The 19,997-nt window shown below is 45.7% G+C and overlaps 1 protein-coding gene across 3 annotated transcripts in view; it reads right to left on the bottom strand.

The window, feature by feature from the left end:
• The window catches only part of LOC149328466 (uncharacterized), a 125,832-nt gene that overhangs the window by 27,018 nt on the left and 78,817 nt on the right, over positions 1-19,997 (bottom strand). Inside the window, exon 5 of one of the 3 annotated variants that reach the window (XR_016285829.1) lies at positions 15,216-15,268. The exons of the other annotated variants lie outside the window; for them this stretch is intronic. The gene's annotated coding sequence lies outside the window, so the exon portion shown is untranslated. Of the gene's footprint in view, positions 1-15,215; positions 15,269-19,997 lie in introns of those variants that run through there. 3 annotated transcript variants of the gene reach the window in all.

Raw genomic sequence — 19,997 nt, 5'->3', positions numbered from 1 at the left:
GGCGATAAAAATGCCAAGTCTCGATGTTCAGCAGTGGTATTAGCCAGCAGCGGATCCATGCTATGCAGTACAGGCGCTCCTCAAAAGGTTGGATGACGATAGCTTCGCATATCGCGTCTGCGATGCTGTGTCGGGACAGCTCTCGAAGGCGCGGAAGCCAGGAAATTTTGGCGTTACGTAGAACACACAGTTCCTCCGGTGCCATGTCGTTGAGCATCATCTGCAGCCTCGATAACTCGTTGGATGCCATCCTAGGAGGCAGGGTAACTTCGACCTGATTAAAGCTTCACTGCAAACGGCAGTACCGTACTGTTTCCACGGCTTGGAAAGAGAAGTTTATTTTTTTCTAATGTCAACAAAAATTCAAAGCAAAACTGCTGAACTCAAAGCTCTGATCTTTCAAGCACATGCGCAGTGACGCAGCACTGAGCATGTCAGTAGGGCAGTAATGAGGCCGACACTAGACCGCCGCGCAGGACGATGAAGTATGTCCACCATTTGCGCAAAAACTCAGCCTCGCTCATTGACACTGCGTCCACGCATGCTTGCTCAAAGAGACGCCTGCGGAGGAGCTGCAACATTGGAAACAGTGCTCTTTGCGGACGACCTTTTAAGGAAGCCACTCCACGCTGCCGCCACAAAACTAACATGCCGACGTCTGGATGTTGAGCAGGGGTATCAGCCAGCAGCGGATCCATGCTATGCAGTACAGACGCTCCTCAAAGGGTTGAATGACGATAGTTTCGCATATCGCGTCTGCGATGCTGTGTAGGGACAGCTCTCGAAGGCGAGGAAGCCATGAAATATTGGGGTTACGAAGAACGCACAGTTCCTCCGGTGTCAGGTCGTTAAGCATCATCTGCAGCCCGAATAACTCGTTGCCTGCCATCGTAGGGGACAGGGTAACTCGGAGCTAATTAAAGCTTCTCTGCAAATGGCAGTACCGGTATTACTTCCACGGCTAGCCTGTACGGTTGGCGAATTCGTGTCAAGACGCTGTCCAGGCGATGAGGCGCGGAGCGTTAACTTGTAGGTCGCTTAGAAGCGGTCCCATGTAGGGGGTGTCTTTGCCAGCAAGGTTTTTGATATGAACTGATACGCGATTATCAGTGCTAACTTCAGCGTCGTGACCCAGCATACTAGTACGCATGCCCGCTGGTGACGCTCTCGAAGTTTCAACTCCACAATGTCAGCATTAAGGCGCACTTTGTCAGTGAACATCTTGGCTCTTCATACTGATTTCAAGCGAGAAAATATAATGAGTAGTTTGTAGCCGTCATCAAAATACCATTTCACATTAATATATTATCAGTTACCAATCCGCAGCTCTTCGTACAACCCCTCCCATTTTCTGTTATATGTTCTGGAGTGTCGTTTAAACGCGGGCGCTTTCTTTAGATTTCACTTTCACGTCGGGCACACACTCAAGATGATACGCCGCCCTCCAGGATGTGTGAGGCACTAACGTCAGCTATATAGTGAAGTCCACAGTCCTAGCCGCATGTTTTTTTGTCGCCCGCGTCGCAAACGCGCCGCATACTTTTGCACGCAGGCTAGCCACGGCCTGTGGCTCTTTCGTTTGGGCGGGCAAAACCGAACTTGTGTCACGTTTGTTCATGCGCCTTCCATCGTACATGGGTGGGTTTAGTATACCTTGCATCCGCACCATGTGTAATGTGGTCGCCTTGCGAGGAGTACGAGATCTTTTACGCAACCCAGATTATCCCGGGAGAACACTCCTCGCATACTTTTTGGGTACAGCGCGCAATGTGTTTTTTACACAACACGTGGTTGGCCCTACAGCCGAGCAGCCGCCGGCATTTTTCGTTAACGTGCGTCGCACACTGGCGTCGTTGACTGCCAGCGTGCCCGATCTGGATGTTGATGAAACCCCGCCCTCCAGGATGTGTGAAGCACTAACGGTCGCTGAGCTGACCCGCGAACAACTCCAGAAAACGAGACGGGCACGCTGGCACCAACTGACCTCAGCTGCGCTTCCTGCAGATGTCAGGGACTTCGGCTGGCAGCGAGGCTGGCGGGTTCCTGCCCACAAGAGACCGCCTTGCGGCGTGGGGCGTGGCGCCCTCCGCCCGATGCCCGCAGTGCGGTCTCCATGAAACTTTGCAGCACGCAATGTTTGAGTGTGTAGTTGCGCGCACCTTTTGGATATTAGTGTCACGCATGTTTTTAACCCGCCTGGAAGCGCGCACTAGTTCACACGAAGTGTTTCCAAATATGCTCTTGTGTGTCGGCATGTTCGTTTTATGGCGGCAGCGTGGAGTGGCCTCTTTAAATGGGCGTCCGTAAAGAACAATGTTTCCAATGTTGCAGCGCCTCCGCACGCGCCTCTTTGAACAAGCATACGTGGACGCTCTGTCAATGAGCGAGGCTGAGTTTTTGCGCAAATGGTCGACATACTTTATCGTCCTGCGCGGCGGTCGAGTGTCGGCTTTCTTACTGCCTTACTGACGTGCTCAGTGCTGTGTCACTGCGCATGTGCATGACTGATCAGAGCATTGATTTCAGCTGTTTTGATTTGTATTTTTATGTTAACACAGAACAAAATAAACTTCTCTTTCCACACACTCAAGCACGGCCACCAGTGCGCTCCCTTCTCAGTCACCCTCGGCATAAGGCAAGGATGCCCTCTCTCCCCAACGTTTTTCGTGTTATGCCTGGGTCCACTCCCGCGGCGTATTAACGACAGCCCATCCATACGCGGCTTCCCTCTTGCTGGTCAAGGCCAAAATCAAAGTTTCGGCCTACGCCGACGACGTCTCGCTTTTTCTCAATGACGAGGATAGTTACGCCTATTTTTCGCGGATGTTTCACGAGTATTGCCAGATATCCGGGGCCCTATTGAACAGGGGAAAAAGCAAGGCGCAAAGTTTGGCACCTTCATACCGAACCTTCCGGGCGAGGTGGAGTGGGTGCAGGGAGTGAATGTCCTGGCAGTAGTATTCCTCGCCAGCGGAGCAGTAGCCCGCGAAACCTGGACTAACCTCCGCACGATTGCTGAGAAACGCCTCTAGGTGAGGTGAACTTTCCGCCTTTCAATGGCAGAGCGCAGCTATATACTTAAGTCCACAATCCTAGCCGCATGTTTTTTGTCGCCCGCGTCGCAAACCCACCGCGCACGTTTGCTCGCAGGCTAACCTCGGCCTGTGGCTCTTTCGTTTGGGCGGGAAAACCGAACTTGTGTCACGTTTGTTCATGCGCCTTCCATCGTACATGGGTGGGTTTAGTATACCTTGCATCCGCACCATGTGTAATGTGCTCGCCTTGCGAGTGGTACGCGATGTTGTACTCAACCCAGACTATCCCGGGAGAACACTCATCGCATACTTTCTAGGTACAGCGCGTAATGTGTTTTTTACACAACACGTGGTTGGCCCTACAGCCGAGCAGCCGCCGGCATTTTTCGTTAACGTGCGTCGCACACTGGCGTCGTTGTATGCCAGCGTGCCCGATCTGGATGTTGACAAAACCCCGCCCTCCAGGGTGTGTGAGGCACTAACGGTAGTAGAACTCACCCGCGAACAACTCCAGAAAACGAGACGGGCGCGCTGGCGCCAACTGACCTCACCTGCACTTCCTGCAGATATCAGGGACTTCGGCTGGCGGGTCCTGCCTACAAGAAACCGCCTTGCGGCGTGGGGCGTGGCGCCCTCCTCCCGATGTCCGCAATGCGCTCTTAGAAACATTGCGGCACGCAATGTTCGACTGTGTAGTGGCGCGCACCTTTTGGGTACTAGTGTCACGGATGTTTGTAACCCGCCTCGAAGCGCGCACTAGTTCTCGCGAACTGTTTGCAAATATGCTCTTGTGTGTCGGCATGTTCGTTTTGTGGCGGCAGCGTGGGGCGGTTTACTTAAATGGGCGTCCGCAAAGAGCAATGTTTCCAATGTTGCAACGCCTCCGCAGGCGCCTTTTTGAGCAAGCATGCGTGGACGCACTCTCAATGAGCGAGGCTGAGTTTTTGCGCAAATGGTCGACATACTTCATCGTATTGGGCGGCGGTCGGGTGTCGGCCTCATTACTACTGACGTGCTCAGTGCATCGGCACTGCGCATGTGCTTGAATGATCACATGTTTGAGTTCAACTGTTTTGTTTCGTATTTTTAATGCTTTCGAAAAAAAAAATAAACTTCTCTTTCCACACACTCATACACGGAACAGGTTTGTCTTAAGAACATGTGCGTCCCATTGTTATATTTTGAGCATCCACGTACATTCAGATCACGACATAAGCTAGCGCGTTTTTGATGAGCAACTAATTATTGATGAGCAACTGTGGAGCCGCAGTGAAGGTCTCCGGAAATTTTGACCACCTGCTATTCTTTAACGTGCACTGACATCGCACAGTACACATGCTTCTAGAGTTTCGCCTCCATCGAAATTCGACCGCCGCGGCCGGGGTCGGACCTGCGCCTTTGGTCTTGGGATCAAACCTGAAGTAACCACCACGAAAATGCAACGGCTAATGTCTGACAGCAATTGTGATGACAGTGCTTAGTGAATTTCTGTTATTTTTTGTTTTTTTGCTCTTCATGTGCAGCGCTTAAAATACTTGATCATTTCTAAGAAATGCGCATTTGCTGACAACAGAGAACTTCATCATTCAATATTTATCCCGCCGTTACCTCATAGTCGTAACGTCGGTTACGCCGTCGACAGCAATATACGTTGTCCGATCACTCACAGTGTTATGAGGGCGGTGTGGTCTAGCATAAATAATCCATGCTAAACAGCGTCGATTATATCGCAGTTTTCTGGTGAAACATGCGCATATGGCGAAAGCAGCTGAAAGCTAAGGTCTGTTCGTTTCAAGTATAGAAACTCTCACTATTCATAGAACGCACTGTAGTTGTTATTACTACGCTCTCATTAGTCGATATAAGGAATTTACTGTTAGTGTGTTTCCTGCGTCGCTGTACGAATATATGACTGAACTTAAAAGCAGGAAGATAATTATGGCGGGTAATCTTAATCTTTAATCTATAAAAAGGAATAAGAAGCCAGAGCTGTACTTACTTGACAGCCCTCTAATTGATGATATGATTACATGCGACCTAGTGCAAATTGTACTTGAGAACACCCGTGTGAGTGAAAAGAATGGCTCAATTTTTGGCCGCATGCCTGTCAGCAATGACATGTCTGAATTTGAAGTATGCATTGAAGATGGCGTATACGGTCACAAACTTATGTTGTTCCCGTGTCGGTTGTTCTCTGCCTACAAAAAACAATAACCACATGGTGCCGTTGGCTGTGAGCGAAACGTTCCGCTGGAAGGACGATAGAAACCTGAGCTGAAATTAAAATTATGTTAGGACGGGATTTGAGCCCAGCAGCATTGATTTGCAAGACGGGCGTAAGGTTGATGCGAGAAATGCGTGGTGGGCTTCGAATTCGTGAAGTGTACTAGAGACATGTATGGATGCGTACGTGAGTAATTATGAGTGTGCAAATTTGGAATTATGTAGTGGAGTAGGCGATGGGAACGAGACGTGAAAACTCTACTGGATTCAACTCGCAAAGGTGAAGCTTAAATATCGCCCAGTTTTTTGCTTCTACTGGACAGTTTAGCTAGTTGGTGGGTCATATTGGCATAAAACCAGCGCAAAAGACACGGAAGAGACAGCGCTCGTCCCGCCATATATGTCCGTGTCTTTCGCACTGCTTTGTACAAAAAGAGTCGTTTTTTTTTTTTGTCTCAGCAGCAGATATGATAGCAGAAACTGATAAGTCTCTAGTAAAATACAACGTGGTGCTTACTCATGAAATATATAAGGAAGGAAGAGGTACAAGACGCGATAAAATGAGACCTGGAAGCACGTGCAACACTGAACGCCCACTTCCATGCCGTTAGGAATATAAATAATCAGTTTCCTTTTCAAGCAATATTGCGTCTCAACTCTGACCCCTAAGCCTGATAGCCATCGCCACGAACCCCTTGCTTTGACGCGGGTTCGATCCCGGCCGCGGCGGCTAGAATTTCTTTGGAGGAGAAATTCTCGAGGCCCGTGTACTGTGCGATGTCAGTGCACGTTAAAGAACCCCAGGTGGTCGAAATTTCCGGAGCCCTCCACTACGGCGTCTCTCATAGCCTTAGTCGCTTTGGGACGTTAAACCCTACAAACCAAACCGCTTTGTAAGATTTGTATTTTTTCAATATGCGCATGCTGCTCAACAAGGGGGCACATTACACATCTCATTAAAAATACAAATCTCAGAACGCAAGGGAAGTGCTCTAGGCGATCGTTGTCAGACTTAGGAGTCAGAGTTGCGTCAGCAAACCATCTGTTTGATTGTTTAAACGGAAATTGATTATTTGTATCCGAAACGGCGTGGTAGTCGTTGTTCATTGTTGCCTGTGTTTCCGGGTTCCATTTTATCTTACTCATGATTTTAACCAGCTCGGGTTGCAGCTAACACCCAGATTTTCAAAAATCTTTGGACCCGGAGAATTGGAAGATAAAGCCTGGCGAAAACTTCAAGCACCGAAAACTCGTGATCCACTCCACGTACCGCAGTAGTATTTTACACTGAAACTACCTGGTTACAGTTGCAGGGTCTAAAGTGCTATTTTGCAAAACTGCGTTTGAGCTATGAACATATCCATCGCCATCATCTTGCTCATCGTGCACGGATCTCTCTCCCTGCTCACATAAGCTGCTAGAAACATAATTTCAACCTTTCACATCTTGCTATATCAATGTGTTGAATATGTAAAACTTTCAATGCTCAAAAATCCTTCCTTCAGAAAACAAGTAAAAGATCGAACATGACATTGCGCAACAAGATTGTTTGCGATATAGGTTGTAGGCTTTGCTAGCATGTACAGCCTCTTTAGCTTATCTTTGAATCGATACGTCGAATGACATGAAAGCGCTACACAATAAACCCAAACGGTAGACGGTAAAGTTTGCGCACGGCAAGAAAACAAAAAGAAAAATTGGGTGGCTTGCGCAGCCCAAATGGAAGGAGAAAAATGTGGTGATACCATGCTCACACTGGTTTGGTTTGGTTTATGGGGTTTAACGTCCCAAAGCGACTAAGGCTATGAGAGACGCCGTAGTGGAGGCTCCGGAAATTTCGACCACCAGGGGTTCTTTAACGTGCACTGACATCGCACAGTACACGGGCCTCTAGAATTTCTCCTCCAAAGAAATTCTAGCCGCCGCGGCCGGGATCGAACCCGCGTCTTTTGGGTCAGCAGCCGAGCACCATAGCCGCTGAGCCACCTCGGTGGCTTATGCTCACACTCATCTACCTAAACTAGTGTTTCGTGCATCTGTGAAGACCAGCATAGCATCGCCGCGTAAGGTTGGTACCTTCACCCCGCGTTCGGACTTTCATACATTTGATTTCTCCCTGTTCCCGGAAATGGCGGTCGAGGAGCTGAAAAGACTACGTGTTCTGCGCAACGACCTTACGCCAGCGGAAATGATCTCTCTAGACGACGCAAGAGTGTCATGGCTTCCGCCTTTGCGAGATCTGGCTCCGCACCACATAACAGCTACTATATGCGTCGCTGTGGAAGCAGTGCATCCAGAACTTGAGCGGTTACAGATCATTGCCTGGCTCCGCTGCTGGATAGCAATGCACCGACCTCCCCGGACGTGGAATTTGTACCGCCTGCGTGGCAAGCCGACACTGGGCGAAGGTACCGCGCTTCTTATGCGCTTGTCGTGTGCTCTACAGCTCGGCGACCGGGAAACGGCGGTCAGTTGGATTGTGCGAGCCGACACCATCTACGCCTGCCTGATGACGGAAGAACCAGAGGACAATGTGGTTTATGTGATCCTGTGGCATGCAGAATCCCAGCTCTCTCTTTACTGTTCGGGAAGAACCATGGAGTGGCGAGTGCGTGTCGCTTTGCGGCGCGAGTTACTGAACAACACAGTAGGCATCTGGAACGCACCGCATTGCGACATCGGCACAGCTTCCAACACCGAGGGCCGCAATCCTTTCAGATCTCCAGCCGACACGGCCAGGGAGCGGACTCATAGGATTGAAGAAGAATCGACTACGAGTGACGACGGTGACTCTTTTGCATCATGCATAGAATAAAAAGGCAAGCGCCGCTTCCATTGCTGCTCGCTTCCGCCCGATATCAAGAGTTCCCTTGTTGTCGGCATTGAAAGTTTGCTCAGGGGAATTGCTTTAGATGGCGCATTAGACCTGTGTTGTCACATTTAAACATGATGAGGTGTCAGTTTGGAAGCAGGAAATTTCAACAGAACAGTTCGTATATCTGGGTATTAATTTCCTCGCTAAGTATTTGCTCGCTAAGTTGTTGTATGAAAATGTAGCATACAGCATAGAGTTCATACTGTACACTAAGTTTTACCTGCGTGTGTGCGTGTACGCATGTAGGGTATACGCGCTTCTCTGAGCACGTAAGAGGCGCGCGTGCCCGTGTAATGAGGCAGGAAATGCGACCATTACAAATGGCATGACAACGCCTCCTTCCCTTTTTTCACTTTTACCAAGTACAAAAGGCGCCTAAAACTGTGATCGGGTAATCGGATAACTTTTGATGGCCGATGGCGGCCGCTTCCTATGGATATGTCATTTGTATTTATCACACTTGTATATTTTATATTTTATACTATAGCCCACTTTAGGAAGCTGTTGCAGGTGCGCATAAACAATTATACGCAGAGTATAAATCTAATGCCCGACAACAAGCATAAAATCCAGTTTATTAGGCCGCAAGAGGGGATGCATGTTAGAGCAGAGTTGTAATCCAGAAGCAGTCAAAACATGGCCAATAGGAAAAATATGCACACAACGCAAAGCTTGAAATCAAGTGCGCAAAATTAAGGCGACAAACATATTAAGAATACGTAGAAATCCAATTTTCGTACACACCTAATCAATGGCAATGAAGAAGCCAATTATTTACGACGCAAAAGCCAGAGTGCTGTTACTCCCAGCAAATGATACATCATAACGATACATTAGTATACACAGCCAAATGTTTCTATCATGAGCCATATGAGCAGGAACACAGGATCGCGTGGAAGATAGCCCCAAGCACTCCTTGTAAGGATGCACGGCGGCCGCTTGTCGCAAATTGTGCAAAGGGTTCTGCCGTGTTGCCTGCTTCTGAGAAATGTAAGAACGTAGCTCTCTTTCAACTTTGTTGCTGAAAGCGGCCGCCACGAAGTAGCACATGTACAGTACATGTACACTAGTACATGACAGTACGGCAAGAGGGCCTGAACGGGCAGATTTTGGCTGCACGGGGACGCCTACCGCTAAAGCTTTGTTTGGGATAACCTGCATTTAAGCATGCGCCGTCATACTGCCGTCATACACTGCCTTTTGCTTTATTGCCTGCCCCGGTCCACAGCCGCCTTAGGAATTAATTGTTGAGTTCGCTGCAGGCCTCGGCTGCAAAGCCAAGATAACAAGACTTGGAAACTTTCTGCTACGGCGCGCGCCGAGATATATCATCTCGGGTCCAGTTCCGCGGCCTGCAGCGCCTTGACGGGTGATAGTCTGCGATCACGGCTGCCCTTCAGCGTAGCGATAAAGACCAAGGCAGTGTAATCAGTTAGGCGAAAGATGCTCGGATGCCGACTATCTGAAACCAGACGTTATCGGTAGGCGTCACGCATGCAGCCAAACGCTGCCACTTCGAGCGCTCTATAGTATAGATGTACCGCCAGCTGAGAGCGTTGTTAGGCTGCAGTTATCGACTTTACTTTTGCAGTAAATTCTGGCACCCGGCGATTGGATAATCTAGGCGTGTAGATGATTTCAGTTTAGGATTGCAAAGCAATAAAATGGCTTCCTGAATCCGTCTGTATGCAAGAATATTCGATAAATGTTATTCGTATTTCAGCCGCGGCAGTCGAGTCTCAGTGTGTGTATATATATATATATATATATATATATATATATATATATATATATATATATATATGCACACTTACATCTTAAGTGTTGAGTAACAGTCTGTACAGCCATAGCCTAGAGCTTTTGGGGAGTCAGTGTGCATAATTGTTATGAACGAATTGATGTGCTTTTCTTTTTATCTTTTGTGCTTTGGCAATGTTAGTCACTGTTAGAGGAACCCAGACAGAGACAGCGTATTCTATTATCGGTCTTATGTTTTTATGCAAGGGAGCTTAGTTGATGCTAGAGCATGCCGGATGCATCTCCCGAGAGAAACAAAAATGAAGTCCCCTGAATAATAAAACGGAATGATGGTGGTTTTTTTCCGCATTACGGGCATGCGTAGAGATTTTTTCGAATAAACTGCTATCTGCCATCTAAAGCACAATTGCTTTACAGTATTAAGTTACTTGCTAAGCGCAGAATGGTCGTCGTGGTTTTTATTTCTTAGCCCATGACGTTGCCGTGTGCAAATTATACTGCTGGGCGAGTTGTTTTGGAGACATTTTTAAGACATGCAGCGCTGGAGACGAACTACGACAGAGAATAGACACCACTGCTATGAACTAGCAAGTTTTTTTCAGAAGCGCCGAGCGGCACCGTACATATACTGAGTGAAAGTTGACAAGCAAAAACTGGCAATAGATGAACATGAGTAGCACTACCCAAAGTTTTGAACGACGCAAGAACTGGTGGAGACTGCTGCCCTTTGTATCTTATCGACACAATCACGAGAACTGATTCGCCCGAAAAAAAAACAGAATGCGAAAATTAAAAAAAAAACGAAGTGAATAGGAACGGAAGAGATGGAAAAACTCGACAGTTCAAAATTCCGATAACGTCAGTAAAATGACGAGGTGGGAAGCCGACGATCAACGAAGCGAAAAACAGTGACAAAAATTAACTGAGTACAAGCTAAAAACAAGAGCTTAGAAAACGTCAGGGCGAGATGTAACCTATTCGAATTTTTTCAGTAAAGCCGATATACACGGCAAAGATAAATAATTCAGTAATTTTGGGTTCAGGGCTAGACTGCTCTTCTCTGCGGCGGAATAAAAGTACATGGCATACATGGCTAGAACATCACCTCGACGAATTTAAGGGCTCGAAACAAGAATCTGGCCATTACACCTTATATTCACAAGGTTTCCCATAATCTTAAAAAATTATGCCAAAGAGCAAGAGTAGACATAATTTTTCCGGTCTCTTATCTCCTTTTTGGTTGGTTTATGGTTTATGGGGTTTAACGTCTCAAAGCGACTAAGGCTATGAGAGACGCTGTAGTGGAGAGCTCCGGAAATTTCGACCACCTTGGGATCTTTAACGAGCACTGACATCGCACAGTACACGGGCCTCTAGAATTTCTCCTCCAAAGAAATTCTACCGCCGCGACGGGGATCGAACCCGCGTCTTTCGGGTTAGCAGCCGAGCACTATAACCACTGAGCCACCGCGGCGGCTTCTCCTTTTTAGACTTTGCAAGCATGCGACTCTGTCTCGTGAAGTACTTCAAAAATGCACAACTATCGTCAGGATACTTTTCTGACATGCTTCGTGGACACTGTATATTCCATTCACTTTTTATGCAGAAAGAAATATACAAGCCAGACTGGCCGTTGAATTTACAAAATTTCTAGAATAATCTAGGAACTTGGCCATTCATTGTCGAGACTGCAGTCCCTGTGGTCGCTGCCTCCGAACTTCGATGAAACAAATTCTGGAAAAGCACTAAAATTAACTGACCCATAAATAAATGGAAGCAGGCACCCTAAGCAAGCTAAAAGATCAATGCGCATACATACACCCTATCCGCGGCACATTTTGGAAAAAAAAAAAAAATCTCGTTTCTCTCGGACTCGATATGACTTTCGACCACCTAAGGTTTTCCTTGTGGTGCTTTTTTGCGGCTATTTTGTTACGGCATTAATGGTTTTAATTTGCTTTTCATATCCCCCGTTATTTCCATCAGTGTTTTGCGCATTATTTTGTAGGCATCATGTTTTAATTTCAAGCTGAATTGTTTGTTCTGTTTTGCTGATGCCGCTTTTCACAATTTTTTTTTTATCTCCATGCATCTCAAACTTTGTAGCCTTCAATCTTACTGCTATTTCTTTTTTGCCGTGATTGTTGGCTTTTGATCATTTCTTCGATTATGTTGTAACTTGCCTTCTCTCCTACGATGCTACTGTGTCAACCTTCTAATTATTGTTTTCATATTTGTCACAGTTTCTTTGGCTGGGTTGACTCTTGGATTCTTATAACTTCGTTTTTCTACGTTTTTGGAATTCCGCTCTGTAAAGCTTTTTCATCTACCCTCCCCTCCCCTTCCCCTCGTTTTTTTCTTTTCTTAGTTCTGGTTTTCCATTTTTTAGCGTGTGTCATTTCTCGTGTTTTTGAAGTTAAGGATGAAAAGCGTAGCGACTATTGCTGTTCTTTCATCATTCAAAACACTGGATAGCACTGCGCATCCTTGAGCACAGTTGTGCCTATTCTCTGGCGTTCTTCTTTTCCCAGTGCTGCACGTCTTAAGAATGTCTAGAAAAGCTTGATATTGCAGTTAATTTCGTGGTCATACGTTCAATGAAAATTAAAAATAAACAATAACGCCCAAGTACAGAGCGTTGCAGAACTCCAGACCTAACAAATTATTTTAGACGTCATGTTTTCAAAGTTCAGCAATTCAGAAAGGTTGGATAGTAACTTTTTATCACAATTCAAAAATACTCCATCTCCAATCATGCTTTGCACCTGCGTGATTAGTTTCATATGACATAGGCAAAGAAACACATTGGAAAAATATTGCAATATGATATCAGATCGTCTGCAGTGATCGATGCTGAGCTCAAAGTCTTGAACGACGTCTGTTAGCTGTGCGATTGTTTACCAACCACGGCGAAATCTATGGTGGCCAGGTGAAAAAAGTTTTCTTTTTTCAGATAATCTGTTACGTTTCGCGATAAGTTCAAAGCACTTACATGTTGTGCTAGCTGGTTAAACTGGATTGAATTTTGATGCTCTGGTAATGTTCCCACCGAAAAGATTTAGTATTATTTTTGCCATGTTACAGCCACCCGGTGAGATTGACAGTTAAAACGTCGTGCGGAATAATAGGCTGGGGTATTTTGTACAGCATTCCGCGTATCACTTAAAAAAGCACTTCCTCTATAAGATTAGGCCCACTGACGTTTTCGCATCAAGGTTGAAGAAAATATTATACATACCGCCCTGCGTTATGTTTCGGTGCCCGACAGTGGAGTATCGGACGATTGCAGTCTTTGGAATGATGCCGTTATCTCTGATAAACCTTGCCTGAAAAAAAAAATTGTTGAAGTACACAGCATTTGCTATGCATTCATCCGACGCCATTTCGCGCCTTGTTGTTAGCCCGGAACTGTTTCCAGAACATGTGTGCATTGTTAGAAGGAAGTCTGCAGCCATCTGGCTGAACTAGTACTTCTTTGATTCCTTCATTTTGTGCTTAAAAGCTTTAATGGCGAAGGCTAATTTCGCGGTTACACACGCTACAAAAGCATTAACTGAAGAGTACGCAAAATTGTCGGCTGATGCTCGAAAATCTCCTGTTTGGTTGGTGGGGGTTTGGTTTATTGGCGCTCATTTTTGGAGATCAATGGAAATAAATCTTAGGTATTTTAAGAAATCTAGGGTGCTGATAATTGCGTGACATAACTTATGTAATGCCCCCTTGTGTAATGGCCCTCACCGGGGCTTTAAGAAAAATAAATGAAATGAAATGAAACGTCATTTTATTTGTTTAGCTGTGCAGGAAATCTATATCGCATGATTTTATTCTTCTGATGCATAAAATAAGTAACACCTCAGGCGGGCCCTGTTTCCTGAATTTTAAAGAAGTTATGCTAGAAATAACGCTACTCACTTCTTTTCTCGAACACTACTTAATCATTATTTATGAGATTCATAAAGAATGCAGCCGCATGTCTGCCGAATTCATAGTACATTGCAATGTAATCCCCGTCAATCTGCATCGTTTTGAGACACCTGCACTTGCCACCATGCTTCTGTACCAGCTACATTTCTTCTGGAGCAGCCATATCTTCTCGGAGAGAATGACAGTCTCCTCGTCCTAAAATTTGAATCCACAAAGTGTATCTTTAGAGGCCCGAAAAGATTAAAATCAGACGGTGCTAAATCAGGAATTTATGGAGGACAATCGCTTCTTTTGTTTTCAGGCTGATGCGAAGGTGGGCATTGTCATAGTGAATAATCTGGCTCGCCCTATTGTTCCTTCGGACAGGCAAGAGACGCGGTTTTATTTTCTGCCGATTGATGATCTAAGTGTTCGAACTTGCTCTTAGGCTGCGCACCCGCAAAGATAACTCCATAAGCGGCCCCAAAAAACATTGATAGACTAACACTCGACGGAACACCATCCGGTCGGGACGAAGGATTATTAAAATGAAGATGGGTCACTGACCAACTAAACGAAATGACGTTTCGTGTCCAATGCAGGGCCTTCATTCAAAATACGACTGTCTCGGAAAAAGGGCAAGGATTATATACGCTTCAAGGTCCTTCGCAATCTTTTCCCTTAGATGTTGTCACGTAGTGGCGACTGCAGTCCGGAGTGCAGAAAGACGGTGAAAATGGTGTCTGAACAAAACTCTTTATGTGGGCTCACTTGCGCACGCAAAGAACTGAATGAGTCAGCGACGGCGTAGCAACAAACGTGCTCTGTGGTTGTCGAACCGAATGCCCGCCGCTCTTGGCCGTTATGAATTTAAAGCTGATAGCGAACTTTGGAGATAAAGCGTGTAGAGCTACTAGACCATTCTGGAACAACGTAGAGACAGCTCCGCCTGGATGCGATCAATAGAGATAAATCTGGTCACTTCTTCCATCGCAAACGAATTGATAAAGCGGCGCGCCGGCATTTTTGAAGAACGAACAAAGAAACGCTACAAAAATTCATGGCAATATGATGATGCGTGCGCTTCTTCTTGTTCAGCGTGTTGGCCGTCGTTTGTTTGTTTAGGGGCTCCAAAGTTACTGCCGAAACGTTGCTTACGGTTTAAAAGATCGCCATCTCATCCTAGCATACTTCGTTACCTGTGGATTAATATTTAAGAAGAAAGGAGACTCTGTTCCTGTTAAAATTTTGGCGAGGAGAGCGTAAATACAAGAGCTATAACTTGCGAAAATCTCAGCTCGGTTAATGACGGCAAGGGCCACAATATGGAAGTGATTAGGCGATCGCAGGGAACAACTGAACAAGTGATGAGAATTATTATTAGGGTATGAAACCAATAGATGGAAATAAAAAAGTATCCATCAATCTAATACAGTCTTTTATTGGTAGCAGGATGTCTTAGACAGCACAATATCTGAAATGGAAGAAAAAAGAGAACAAGTTGGACGTCATAATACGTTAAGTATATCAAAGAGCCCTTGGTATCCCGGTCAGCACAAGATTACAAAGACTACTACACATGGGCCATGGGGCATTCACAATACTGTAGACAGTCATCCGATATCACAGTGGCAACAGCTGTCAGGAAGCAGAAGAGGAAGGGATATACTCGACAGATTAGATCTCCTATGCACGTGGTCTAGGAAGAGTAGGGGGGACTTGGAAGACCAGGTTAGAAGCAAGATCGCCGTGCAGCCCATTATTGAAAATATGCACCCCGAATTTCTGAAAAAAAGAAGAAAGGATAGGACGTGCGCCATCAAGAGAACCAAATGGCAAGATGGAAGAGGAAATTTACGTGGAGGCGGCTGGACCGGTCAACGGGATGTCAACAACAGCATGCACGGATGCGCAAGGGACATTAGCTTATTGGGGACCAATTCGATGCCAGGGAATAACCCAGGCGGAGGAGGCGGCGATTACTTTGGTAATGGTGTCCAGGAAGGTCTCGTTTGTATTTACGGAACACCAGGCTGCATGTCTAATCTACACTAGTGGGAGGAATCTCAAACACATAAATAGAATTGTCAAACTTAAAAAAGATGGACTTTAAATCACTCTCAGGACACTCTGCGGATGCTGAAAACGAGGGTGGTGACGCCTCTGCCTGAGCGCTATTAACTTTGTCTCCTAACAATCGCCGGAACATAATTATTCAGAACCGCTATTGAGCTTTGAGGATTTACTCGAACATTTGAGATTAACGGGGAAAGTATGCTGCGAACCGCACAAAAATCTAAACAGGGTGCAAGGGTTCGTTCTAAGGAAATTATTTTAGAATACTTATACGAGTATAAATCTCGCCAAATTCAGCTACATGTTTCCAAATTCCTATGATCCGCATCGCGTCTTTTGCGCTACAGTGCCTAACTTATACGATATGGTATGTACATGCCAGAAAAAACAAGCAATACCAAGTATCAATAACCCAACAACAGAAGACTGGTAGGCGGCGCTATACAGGTTGCCGTCAAAAGCCCAGACTGGTGAACCGTGCAAGAACGGCGGCAAAAGCCAATGCGCTTCTAGAATGAGGGCCTAACCATTTTATGCATTAGTTTTTTTTCTGTCTCTCATTTTTCCGCTGGTTGTGGAAAAAAAAACTATTTTGTTGTCTGCAATGAATGCTTTCTTTAAGTAGTATGGAAGAAACTTACATCGAGGTTGATCACTTCCAAAGAAATTGCCAGTAATGGGAAAACACTGCCGTTATCTTTGCCTCGTACGCATTGCACTAACCCCTACTTCACTCCGGCGTCATCTGTAAGATTTCTTGCGCTGCGAGACTTGTTGTCGTGATTTTTTCGCTGCCTGCATCACGATAAAGTAGGCATAAAGAGAGGCAATAACTTATTTATAGAAAACTGAAACTGACGTCAGGAGAACAAATCCTCACTTGCAGCTACACGCCGACAAATTTATCCTCATAATTTTTTCTTTGTTGTGTTTTGTCTCTGGACTAGAACCATACCTAGACAAAAGTAGATGCAATATTCGGCCTATTTATTCCATTCTTGAGGCGGTGAGATAAGATACATATGCCTGCAAAATGTCGTGCTCTCATGCGAACAATCACACGTCCCTCACCTGAGTCCTGGTGAGTCGTGGTCCCCACTCAGTCTGTTTTAGAAAAAGAATTCAAGCCGCGACCGATTATGCCTTCTTACGCAGTTGAAAGGCCCTTGTCGTAGAAAAGATGGAAAAAGAAAGATTATATCGAGACCAGTATGCTAGAAGGAAAACTGTTTGAACTGTTGACCCCGAACATCCCTTGGGTATGAAGATGAAATGTGTTTTATTTTGCTCAAACATTTAAGATAACGAATTGGATGGTGCCACTCCGAGTGATTGCTTCTCCGGAGACAAGACTTGCGAGGATATTCCGCCCCAAAAATTGCTCGATGATCCGAGGCGATACGGCTTTGGCGGCAAGGATAGCGCGCGGTGAGCCGTGATCTAATGCATCACAAAACCTGTACACTGCGTTGTAGCGAAAGCATTTTGGTGATCATTTTCAGGGCGTGCTGTTATCTGGCTTCATCTGCAAGAGAAAAGTTTTTGCGCGGAATGCGTCTGACACGACACTAAACGAGTGCTAAGTATAAGATGAACCTGACAGAACCGTGATAAGTGAAACCGTTCCAACCAAAGAAAAAAATTCTATCGTTACCGCAACGAACTCCAGTGAATTCATTTCGAAAATCCCATTCTGAAAAAAAAAAACAGATATAGAAATCCTTTCAAAAACAGCAGCTCCCAAGTATTGTTCTGCATTGTACTTCATTCTACTTGCTTCTTGAATAGCTGAATGAACTGCCCAAGTGCATTCACGAAAATAAAGCACACCGTGACAAAAGCCGAACATTCTCATTGTTGAGCAAGAAGTGGACAGATTAAAATATTAGAACAATACAAGTTGTTTCTTAATGTTGGTGTTAAATTGCTTCAACCTGCATTGAGAACGAGAGTTCAGGGTAAATTCTTTTTACTGGATGTGCCCGCTTTGACGCGCCGATCATTTTTATGCGCACGTTATCTATGGACTATGCTCCTCTTCAGTCAATATCGAAAGTAGATTAAAAGAGATACTTGCCTGAGAACCGCTGAGAGCATTGCGGCATAACTTGGACGCAACCAACTGATGCCTTTGCGGAATTCTAAAGGCGAGTACAGAGCGCCAAGTGAAATCTTGAACGAATGACTCCTCAACTCTAATCAAGTTTTTAAATACTTTCAAGGGCCCAAGTTAATCTGTAGCGGGTTTCAATATTAGCTTTGTCAAAACGCAGAAAGTTGCAACACCCTATGAGGCTTCGAATGAAATCAAGTTAAACATGTCGGAACGAAATTGACTGAGAGCTGTAACAATTTGAAACTCTCGTTGATTGTGTGAGTGCATTTTTTTAATTTTAAGCGGTCTACGTTTGGAGAGATTTGGATAGTACGACACATTGCACCTTCATAATGTACCTGGTGATGCATTACACTCTATAATGAATTTTTTTCCAGCTGCTGAGGGAACACCGGAGATGTTGCTTCAGCTCAATCAGCGAGAAAGCACCATATAAGCAGTCCAAGGGGATCAAACAAACTGCAATTTAGGCTCGAAGCAATTGAAGCTTAGAAACAAAAAAACAATAAATATTTATCAGCGATAACTTGGTTTGGTTTGGTTTGGTTTATGGGGTTTAACGTCCCAAAGCGACTAAGGCTATGAGAGACGCCGTAGTGGAGGGCTCCGGAAATTTCGACCACCTGGGGTTCTTTAACGTGCACTGACATCGCACAGTACACGGGCCTCGAATTTCTGCTCCAAAGAAATTCAGCCGCCGCGGCCGGGATCGAACCCACGTCTTTCGGGCCAGCAGCCGAGCACCATAGCCACTGAGCCACCGCGGCGGCTCAGCGATAACTTGTTCTCGGTCATTAGTTATAACCGCTGCCCGCGTCTCTGATATTTTCTGAATGAAGATGTTTAGATCGATGACGGTGCGATTTGCGCTGCTTATATTGTTATATTTACCCTTTTAAATATCATGCGATCTGCACGACTCATAAGAGTTTTAGACTGTGGAATCTATTAAAGGCAATTTGCAAATAAATTTAACTAGTGCTAGACTAATTGCTAATTTGATCAGTAAATCAAAAAACAACCATGACAATGCCTGCTCTGCCAAGAAAACCAGTACAGTTATTGTAAGGATTTCAAAAGCTCCATAGAGGACCTGTGCACGTGGCTACTTACCGCACAATGAGGGATCTCATCGCACTGGACGTGGACGACGTGACAACTGAAGCCGGTCAAATTGGGACTGAATGGAATACGGACAGCGGGGATTGAAAGGCTCGTGGGCGAAATAGGCATTGGAAGACCTATTAGGTCTTTAAACACGCATGTAATACGTGCCGGCTCAGTGCGGTTACCGCGGGGAGCAGTCAGCCTCCGCAGCGCCACAACTACGAAGCCTAGTGGTCCATTTATAGATCATTTCGTGCAATTGGTTATGGCGACTCTTTTTCGAACAAAGATTTGGAGCAACTCCTGACGCTCTCACTTATTAGAAGTAGCAGTACGTTCTCTCGTATTTCGGCCCGTGCTGGCATAGTACAAGACCAACGTCTTTCTTCCTGGCAAAAATCTACGTTGCAATTAACCTTTCAAAAGCAATGCCGCCTGTATGCCCATAAAGTGCTGGATGCTGTTTCTGTGGTGCTCCCTCAGTCGCGTCATATTTACTGTTTTGTTCCATTTCTGATGGCAGGAGCCGCTTCGTGAAGTGCAAAGAAAGTCAACCAAAAAGAGAACATGTCGGCCCGCGAGGTCTTTAAGAACCTCTGCCTTCAAATGGAGCCATGTCAAGGAAGCTCGATTGTATAATCACACACTAAGGCTTTCCAGTCAGACCGTCATGAATGAGCCCTCCCAGGCTTGGCACAACTCCGTCGTTACTACTGAACCACATGTCGCTGACGTGCATGCCAAGGAGGATACCTCATTTATTCAGAGATCATTATTGTGCTGGATTTGTGGCCCCTCTTTCTCTAGTTCCTGCGGCGTGGATCATCACAAAAGAGAGGACTGCGCTTGGACGTGGAAAGAATGCCCCCTTTGTAGTACGCCGGGCCCAGTCGAATGACTTTTA

This window comes from Amblyomma mixtum, chromosome 9 (assembly GCF_055824585.1).
Source record: "Amblyomma mixtum isolate Tamu chromosome 9, ASM5582458v1, whole genome shotgun sequence".
NCBI lineage: Eukaryota > Metazoa > Arthropoda > Arachnida > Ixodida > Ixodidae > Amblyomma > Amblyomma mixtum.
Note: the sequence above shows the minus strand (reverse complement) of the source record. Positions and strands in the feature narration are given on the sequence as shown.